Genomic DNA, 10,904 nt, shown 5'->3' on the forward strand with positions numbered 1-10,904 from the left:
TTATCAAAATTAATAGATCAAAAACTAATGATTTTAACTAATGTTAATTGTAATGACACCGAATTCTTAAAATCAATACAAAATGATTTTTCTCAAAATCTTTATTTTACTATAAGTTTTATTGAAGGACTTCAAAAACCTGAAAAAACTTATATTTCACACGGAGTTTCTAAAAAAATGTTACCATGGAAATGATTCCCCACATCTTTATCATACTTTTAACCCACAATTAAATTCTATAGTAGATATGCTTGAAGAAATATTAGTATCCATAAAATTTCAAAGAAATAAGGAAAAAGAGGAACCTAATATAAACGAAATTGAACATATATTAAATAAATATTTTCAGAAAGATAATCCCAAAAAAGAAAAATTTCAAAATATAGCCAACATAACAGAACTAAAAGTAAAACCACCATTAAAATTATGAATATTGAAGAAAAATTAGAAAAAGTTACAATGTTTTTTAAACAATTAAAAATGGCTCAAGAAAATAATATTATGGAACAAGAATTTTAAATAGAAGAAGAACTAGTAAATTCTAAAAAAATAGAAAATGAAGAACACATCCTAGATTATTCAAGTGATGAAGAACCAACAATTCCAATACAAGTAAAAAATGAAGCTGGAACATCTAAGGATAATCAATCTCAATTTAAATGGGAAACAGGTTTTGAAAATTATGCTTTTAAAAAGGGATTTATGAATAAAAATTCAAAGTATACAAAAATACCATCAAAATACGTTCCTAAAATCCAGGAACTGGAAGGAGAAAGAATGCTCGATTTAGACTGTAAAAAGAATGAAAAAGAAATTTTCGAGAATTGGTTGAATTCCTTCTTATTAGAAGCCTTTACTAATCCAAAACTTAGTGAATTGTCTGGAGGAGATATCTGAAATTATATAGGGTTTCATACTAAAGGAACTGTAAGAGATTATATGACATCAATAGAAAACCAAATAATAGAAGAATTAGCAACAAAAACAACAGTTTATGATAAGATATTACATATAATGATGATTCTGTATAGAGAATTTTTCGAAAAAAATATTATAGATCATAGACAAGAAGTTTATAATAAAGAATATCAAGAAGCAAAAAACCATTTAGCTAATATTCAAATATATGATTTATGTAATGTGGAATCTTATATATGTGAATATAGAATACATTATTATAAATTAAAAGAAGAAGATAAAGATCATTATCTTAGTATGTATATAACAAAATTTCCATATCCTGCTAATGAATTTATAATGAGAAGATTTATAAGAGAAATAAATAGAGGAACAATTGAAAATAATTTTGGCGGAGCAACCTCTGCAATAAGAGAGGAAATAAAAGAATGTTGTATGCAAAAAGCGACTCAAAAAAGATTTGAAAACATAATTAGAATTTGCTGTCAAGATAATGAAGAAATTCCTCAAAAATATGGTCTTAATAAAAATTTTCAAAGAAAAAGAAAATATCAATTTAGAAAAAGAAAATACTATCCAAACTGGAGAAAAAAGAGGTATTTTAGAAAAAGAAATAACAATAAAAATAAAAGACAAAAAAATAACTATTGCCCAAATAAAAAAGAAAATTGTAAGTGTTGGTATTGCCAAGAAGAAGGACACTATGCAAATAAATGTCCAAAAAAGAAGGATAAAAAAGACCTTACCAAACAATTAGAAATTGCTAAGTCTTGTTTCATGGAACCATTAGAAAAATCAGATGATAATTTAGACTATATTTTTGAATATGTCTCAGAAACAGACTCAGAGACTGAGCAATAATGCTACATTTATTACTATAAAAATAACAGAAAAATTTATAAATGCTTTCATAGATACTGGAGCAACACAATGCTTTGCTAGTACAAATATAAAACTTGATTGGAAAAAATTAAAGAAACCGTTAAGAGTTAGAATAGCTGACAAATCAATACATAAAATTGACCAAAAAGCAGAAATGGTTGAAATATTTATTCAAAATTATAGGTTCATTGTTCCATCCATATATATGTTAGATTCTGGAATGGATTTTATCATAGGAAATAATTTTTTAAAACTATATCATCTATTCATTCAAGAATTAACATATATAGTTTTAAAAGCTCCACACGATTCTTCAATAAATCAAAAATCAAAACGTATAAAAATACCAACTACTACTATAGATAAGATTTTAAAATTTAAAATATTTTCTATATTAGAAACATGTTATTTAAATTTATATTTTCAGATAAATATCCTAAAAAATAATCTTGAAATAAAAATAGAAGAACTTTTGGATGAAATTTGCGCTGATAATCCTTTAAATATTAAAAATACAAATAAAGAATTAGTAAGCATTAAATTAAAAGATCCTACAAAGGAAATAAATGTTCCAAATAAAATTTCTTATTCCGTAAGAGATAGAGAAGAGTTCTCATTAGAATGTAAAGATCTTTTGGAAAAAGGAATTATAAGATTAAGTAAAAGTCCTCATGCGGCTCCAGCCTTTTATATCGAAAACAATAATGAAATTAAAAGGGAAAAACGAAGAATGGTAATTAATTATAAGAAGATGAATGAAGCAACTGTTGGTGATGCTCATAAACTTCCAAGAAAAGATTCTATTTTAGAAAAAATCAAAGGAGCAACTTGGTTTTCATCTCTCGATGCAAAATCAGGATATTGGCAACTTCGTTTAGACGAAGAAACAAAGAAATTAACTGCTTTTACTTGCCCAACAAAAGAATCAACAAGTGTGTTGCTCTATGAATGGAATGTTTTACCATTCGGATTAAAACAAGCCCCAGGTATCTATCAAAGATTTATGGAAGAAAATCTAAAAGAGCTAAATGAATTTGTTTTAGTTTACATTGATGATATATTAATTTTTACAAAATAGGATAAAGAAAATCATCTTCAAAAATTATTAATAGTATTAAAAAGATGTAAAGAAAAAGGATTAGTTCTTAGCAAAAATAAAGCAAGAATAGCAAAACAAGAAATAGAATTTCTTGGATTAATTCTATCCACTCAAGGAAAGTTAAAACTTCAACCAAATGTTTTAGAAAAAGTAAATTTATTTCCTAATAAAATAGAAGATAGAAAACAATTACAAAGATTTTTAGGGTGTATAAATTATATTTCTGATCAAGTATTTTTAAAGAATATAACAGAATACACTAAAAACTTATTTCCAAAAATAAGTACTAAAAAAGAATGGAAATGGAAAGAAGAAGATAGTATGCAAATTCAAAAAGTCAAAGAATTATGTAAAAAGCTTCCAGAACTTTATATTCCAGAAGAAAACGACTACTTAATAGTAGAAACAGATGCTTCAGACATAACCTGGTCAGGATGTCTAAAAGCTAAGAAAGCTATAAAAAGCTTGGAACAAGAAAAAGAATCACTAGATTCTAAATATTCCCTAAAGGAATTACTTTGCAGGTATATTTCATGGACATTTACACCAACAGAACAGAGATATACTACTCATGAAAAGGAAACTCTAGTAGCAATTAAAACTCTTAAAAAATAGAAAATTGATTTACTACCCAAAGAATTTACATTAAGGACAGATTCAAGTTACCTAACTGGTTTCATACAATATAATTTAAAAGTTGATTATAATCATGGAAGATTGGTAAGATGGCAATTATTTTTGTTACAATATCCAATAAAAATTGAATATATCAAGGGTGACAAAAATATTATTGCAGATACATTAATAAGAGAATGGAGTTCGTTTACAACGCATTAGATTAAGAAATTCAAAAATATGAGCAAGAACTCGAAAAATGTAAGCATTGTCAGCAAATAAGGATACAGATCCAATCCCTCAAGAAGGCCGTTGAAGCATTTCACAAATTTGATGAAAACGATCTTCTTTTTTAATTGAAGCCTTTCTTACGGGAGGCTACTACGATAAAGTTGTCATTTTTATCTTTTTATAAAGATATTTTCTATTTTATGATTGTTATTGATTTAAAAACGTATCACTAAAAGTGTTGCTTAAAGAGAAAGTGTTACCCTTAATCGTTAACTTGGCTCTGATACCAATTTTTCAATTTCGACTTTTCTTTTAATTCTTCTTTCGAAATTTCTACTAACTCTTCATATTTTGCTTCGAATAAGTTTATAATTTGTATAGATTCAATTGGTGGTGCTCTATTCAAAGGATTTTGATAAAAATAATTTGCAACTTCATAATCTGAAGTATTAACCATTTCTACAATTTCTCTTGTATTTGTCATATGATTATTTATTATTAGTCCTTGATGTATATTTATAATTCTGATTTCATATTTATAATTTTTTAATTCTGTTCTAATTTCTATCATAATTATAATATTCTTTTTTACATGGATTATTATATATAAAATCTTTTATCTGTTTATCTTTTTCTTTAATATAATTTCTTAAATCCTCAATAACTTCTTTTATTTCTACACTTTCTCTTGTTTCTAAATATCTTTCTAATTTTTCAATTTCATTCTCCATCTTTTCTTTCAACAGCTTTAATTCTTTTAAATCGTAATATGGTTTTCCAGGCATTTATAAATTTCCTAAATTTAATTCCAACTTGTGTATAATTATTCTTATTTCTATCTTTTTTATTATAAGATCATCAATTTCGTCCTGAAGATTATTTAATTCTTTTTTATACTGCTCTATTTTATTTTTTAATTTTTTCGTTCTTTTCCTTTTTATTTTATTTTCTGATTTTTCAATCTTTTTATGCTTCATAAATTAGGTAATCTTATTATAATTCCTAAAAATAGTTTTGTTTAACATTATTTATTTTAGAATTTCTGCAAACTCTATCATCGATTTATTACTATTTTCTAGAGGTTCTATTAATTTTTCTAGCTCTTCAACTTCTTTTTTCAGCTTGTTATAGATTATTTTTAGAGCTTCAAATGCCCTTTGATTTATTTCAGAAAACTACAAATAATTCAAACGATTCTCTCTTTCAAAGAGCTCTTGTTTCTTATCTTGATAAGTTACATATATTTCTTCCTTATCTATTGTCATAATTTAATATTTAGGGTTTCATTTAATTTTTCGATATTTTTTATTAATTCTTTTATTTCAGAATTTTTTTTTAATTTTTAATTTAGATAAACTTAAAAGACAATTAATTTTAGATTCTCTTATTTGAAAATTTGATGAAAACGATCTTCTTGATGGTTCTTTTAATAATAGAGCTGGGTTTTCAATAGCTTTATATTTTGATATTTCTGTTTTTACAATTTTCTGAAATAATTCATTGACATAAATTCTTTCTCTATTTTTAAATATTATACTATGATGGCTATTTGTTAAAGCATAATTTATTGCATATGTAATTGAAAATGGTCCATCATCTTATTCCATTAAACTTTTTCTATGAAATTTATAAGCTAAACTTATAGATCTTCCAAGATTTTCAGTTGATAAAGGTATAGCATATCTAAGATGGGCATTAAATTTAATATTTACATTTGCCAAATTTCCATGAACAATTCCAATTATTTAATCTATTGGGTCATCAGTAATTCTTTTGTCACAGATTGCTAAACTTATTGGTGAATTAATTCCTTTCATATATGTATATGGTACTCAAGGTTCAGAAAACCGGACCGGTCATCAAACCGCTCTAGTCACTGGTTCACTGGTTCACTGGTCTAACCGGTTCAACCGATGGTTCAACCGGAAAAACCGTTTAGAGTAGAATAATAAATAAATTATAAATACACATCCTAAATATAATTATAGTCTGATATAAATCTTAAAATATCTTCGAAATTTAAAACACTACATAAAATATCATCAACCAAATACATATGATCTTATCAAAATCCAAACTCAAAAGTTAAATAGTAATAAAAGCATATCTAAATATTAAATCCCAACATCATGGTTTATCAATCAAAATCCGCAAGAACTTGTTGCAAATCTGCTTCGGTGGGATGATCTTCACCTTCATTCCCACCCTGATCAGCAGAAGAAAGAGATGCAGCATAAAGACCACTACTACCACCGCCACTTTGATATAAATCAACATCAATTTCACCTAATAAAATAGAAATGTTATTATTATATGATAAACTAACAACATTCTAATAAATCATTAGAAACTAAATATACTATACTCACGCAATAAGTCATCCACATTACTAGGAAGATCAGGCTCTTTCTCTACAACCTCTTCAGTCACCCAAAAAAGGGTTTCTTTTTTTTTTTTAAAAAAATAACGAAACGACGTCGTTTATTCAGAACCGGCCGGTTACCGGTTCGGCCCAACCGGCCGGTTTTTGGCCGGTTCGCCGGTTCGTCGCCGGTTCTTTCCAGGACGGTTTCTGCAGGAGGACCGGACCGTCTGCATCGCCGGTTCGCGGTTAAACCGGTCGAACCGGCCGGTCCGGTCCGGTTTTCAGAACATTGATGGTACTAATATGAATCCATCCAATTTTCGATCTTTTTTGTTGATCCTTAATTTTCTCAATCTGTTTACTCAATTATTCATCATTTATCAAAGCTATTTCAAGTTCTCCATTAGCAGATTTTATTTTTACAGGGGCTTCAAGTTGAATTTTTTCATAGTATATTATATTTTTTCTATTAAAAACTTCTTTTAAAATACTTTGTTTATTAAAATTTTCATTTGATTTGAGATTTAGTTATGTTTTTCGAACAGCCTGTTTTTTATTATCTAATAAAGCAGTTAATCTATAATAATCAGATTCTTCCGTTAATTCTAAATTTTCTAAATAATTCATAACCAAGAGACTAGGATAAAGATGTACCTTTCTCGAGAAAAACTTCCTTTATTTAGTATATTTTACATAAGGTTTTTATCTCCAGAGGGGAGATTGTAGATATTAACTCCAGAGGGGAGTTTAAAACTATTTTTCTCTAAGAAATTTCTTTGTCAGACTACAGAATCGCCTCGGTAGCTTCCTCCTTGCTTTCCTAGCAAATGAGTACTCTTAGCCTTCTGCTTTCTTTTTTCTGATGCTTTCTACAATTGCCTAAGCAATCTATTTATAATGGTTGGGTCTGATGGTCAATTCCTATCCTTACCCTTCTTATGACGTCATTGCTTACGTCATTGTTTACTATCTTGTACCAGCTACATTATTGGTGCTTTATGACCTAAGCGCTTACGTCATTATGCAATAATGTTGAGGGATGCTTCAGATGCACTATCCTCCTCTTTTATCATGTGGGTGGATCCCATTTCATTATTACTTTCTTAAGATATTTTCGAGGCGCATAGCTGGTACCTGTGGTCTTCTTTGTCTTTTATCAAATAGCAGAGATTCCTTCTTATCCCTTCAGGAAATTTTTCTAAAAGTCCAGATAAATTGTAGAATGCTGATTCAAATTCCACCAAGAGTCTCATTTCTCTTTCTTCAATTTCATTTCTTTTACCGGACACAAGCAGAGTATTTCTACTTTTATAATTAATTCTTGTGTGAGATTCCTTCGTTATTTTTTGAGTTCTTTCAAAGACCCTTGCTAATGTGCTGGCTAGTCTTCCTTCATGACTGCAAATTGTTAAATCTTGAATTTGATCAATTGGTTAAAAATTTTCTGAAAAAACGGACATGAATATTACTTGGTATGCTGGAACCAAGCATTCTTCTTCTTCATTAAAAATAGGTTGACTATTTGTAAATTTTAGGGATACATCCCTTGGATTTACATTGTCAATCATATTTTTAAATCTCTTTACTGCATCAACGAATCCTGCAGAAAACTCACTAATAATTTTTAGATCATTAAAAATTAAAATTGTATCAATTAATCCATACTGAAAAACTGATAAGTGTGAAATGGGGAAGCATTTGGAAAAATAACCAGCTTTGTTAGCTGTTCTTTGGCAATAGGATAATATCCCAAAATTGCCCTTTTTTCTTCAGTCCAATTCAGGATTATATTAAGGGTTTCTCTGAGATTTGATCTACAGACCCTTTTCTTTTTCTTGATTTCAGCCCTTGTAGGAATGTTTCTCATTATTCCTGTTCTTTGAGCTTGAATTGGAGTTTTATCTGCTCTTCTTAGGGTTTGCTCTGGTGAAGAGCTTCATATTTCCTGAAGGATTCCTTTGCCTCTTCCAGCATTGAAAATCCTCTTTTATGAATTATCTTTGATTGATGTGTGAATGGTGCTGCTTTTTCCTAGGCATCATATACTCCTTTCATGGGGCCATTATAAATTACATAATATTTTTTATCTTGGGTGGATTTTTTAATAATTTCAGCAATTGTTTTATTTTCTGAAAATTTTTCTCCTCCTAGTTTGTCCACCATGCTTAGCTGGCTGAACTCTGATGCTTTCTACAATTGCCTAAGCAATCTATTTATAACGGTTGGGTCTGGTGGACAATTCCCATCCTTACCCTTCTTATGACGTCATTGCTTACGTCATTGTTTACTATCTTGCACCAGCTACATTATTGGTGCTTTATGACCTAAGCGCTTACGTCATTATGCAATAATGTTGAAGGATGCTTCAGATGCATTGTCCTCCTCTTTTATCATGTGGGTGGATCCCATTTCATTATTGCTTTCTTCAGAAATTTTCGAGGCGCATAGCTGGCACCTCTGGTCTTCTCTGTCTTTTATCAAATAGCAGAGATTTCTTCTTATCCCTTCAGGGAATTTTTCTAAAAGTCCAAATAAATTGTAGAATGCTGATTCAAATTCCACCAAGAGACTCATTTCTCTTTCTTCAATTTTATTTCTTTTACTGGACACAAGCAGAGTATTTCTACTTTTATAATTAATTATTGTGTGAGATTCCTTCGTTATTTTTTGAGTTCTTTCAAAGACCATTGCTAATGTGCTGGCTAGTCTTCCTTCATGACTGTAAATTGTTAAATCTTGAAATTGATCAATTGGTTGAAAATTTCCTGAAAAAATGGACATGAATATTACTTGGTATGCTCGAACCAAGCATTCTTCTTCTTCATTAAAAATAGGTTGACTATTTGTAAATTTTAGAGATACATCCCTTGGATTTACATTGTCAATCATATTTTTAAATCTCTTTACTGCATCAACGAATCCTGCAGGAAACTCACTAATAATTTTTAGATCATTAAAAATTAAAATTGTATCAATTAATCCATACTGAAAAAACTGATAAGTATGAGATGGGGAAGCATCTGGAAAAATAACCAGCTTTGTTAGCTGTTCTTTGGCAATAGGATAATATCCCAAAAATGCCCTTTTTTCTTCAGTCCAATTCAGAATTATATTAAGGGTTTCTCAGAGATTTGATCTACAGACCCTTAATATAATCCTGAATTGGATTGAAGAAAAAAGGACAATTTTGGGATATTATTCTATTTCCAAAGAACAGCTAACAAAGCTTGTTATTTTTCCAGATTCTTTTCCATCTCACACTTATCAATTTTTTCAGTATGGATTAATTGATACAATTTTAATTTTTAATGATCTAAAAATTATTAGTGAGTTTTCTGCAGGATTCGTTGATGCAGTAAAGAGATTTAAAAATATGATTGACAATGTAAATTCAAGGGATGTATCCCTAAAATTTACAAATAGCCAACCTATTTTTAATGAAGAAGAAGAATGCTTGGTTCCAGCATACCAAGTAATATTCATGTCCATTTTTTTAGGAAATTTTCAACCAATTGATCAAATTCAAGATTTAACAATTTGCAGTCATGAAGGAAGACTAGCCAGCACATTAGCAATGGTCTTTGAAAGAACTCAAAAAATAACGAAGGAATCTCACACAATAATTAATTATAAAAGTAGAAATACTCTGCTTGTGTCCAGTAAAAGAAATGAAATTGAAGAAAGAGAAATGAGACTCTTGGTGGAATTTGAATCAGCATTCTACAATTTATCTGGACTTTTAGAAAAATTCCCGGAAGGGATAAGAAGGAATCTCTGCTATTTGATAAAAGACAGAGAAGACCACAGGTGCCAGCTATGCGCTTCGAAAATATCTGAAGAAAGCAATAATGAAATGGGATCCACCCACATGATAAAAGAGGAGGACAGTGCATCTGAAGCATCCCTCAACATTATTGCGTAATGACGTAAGCGTTTAGGTCATAAAGCACCAATAATGTAGCTGGTGCAAGATAGTAAACAATGACGTAAGCAATGACGTCATAAGAAGAGTAAGGATGGAAATTGTCCATCAGACCCAACCATTATAAATAGATTGCTTAGGCAATTGTAGAAAGCATCAGAGCTCAGCCAGCTAAGCATGGTGGACAAACTAGGAGGAGAAAAAATTTCAGAAAATAAAACAATTACTGAAATTATTAAAAAATCCACCCAAGATAAAAAATATTATGTAATTTATAATGGCCCCATGATAGGAGTATATGATGCCTGGGAAAAAGCAGCACCATTCACACATCAATCAAAGATAATTCATAAAGGAGGATTTTTAGCGCTGGAAGAGGCAAAGAAATCCTTTAGGAAATATGAAGCTCTTCACCAGAGCAAACCCTAAGAAGAGCAGATAAAGCTCCAATTCAAGCCCAGAGAACAAAAATAATGCGAAACATTCCTACAAGGGCTGAAATCAAGAAAAAAAAAAGGGTCTGTAGATCAAATCTCAGAGAAACCCTTAATATAATCCTGAATTGGACTGAAGAAAAAAGGATAATTTTGGGATATTATTCCATTGCCAAAGAACAGCTAACAAAGCTGGTTATTTTTTCAGATTCTTCCCCATCTCACACTTATCAGTTTTTTCAGTATGGATTAATTGATACAATTTTAATTTTTAATGATCTAAAAATTATTAGTGAGTTTCCTATAGGATTCGTTGATACAATAAAGAGATTTAAAAATATGATTGACAATGTAAATCCAAGGGATGTATTCCTAAAATTTACAAATAGTCAACCTATTTTTAATGAAGAAGAAGAATGCTTGGTTCCAGCATACCAA

General features: G+C 29.3%; 1 long non-coding RNA gene across 1 annotated transcript; it reads right to left on the bottom strand.

Moving 5' to 3' along the window:
* On the bottom strand, positions 5,785 to 6,184 carry LOC110271164. The gene is made up of 2 exons (XR_002361663.1): positions 6,115 to 6,184; positions 5,785 to 6,031 (listed from the first exon to the last, which is right to left on the bottom strand). It is a non-coding gene; the product is annotated as an uncharacterized LOC110271164 (long non-coding RNA).

Source organism: Arachis ipaensis, chromosome B01 (assembly GCF_000816755.2).
Source record: "Arachis ipaensis cultivar K30076 chromosome B01, Araip1.1, whole genome shotgun sequence".
NCBI classification, from domain to species: domain Eukaryota; kingdom Viridiplantae; phylum Streptophyta; class Magnoliopsida; order Fabales; family Fabaceae; genus Arachis; species Arachis ipaensis.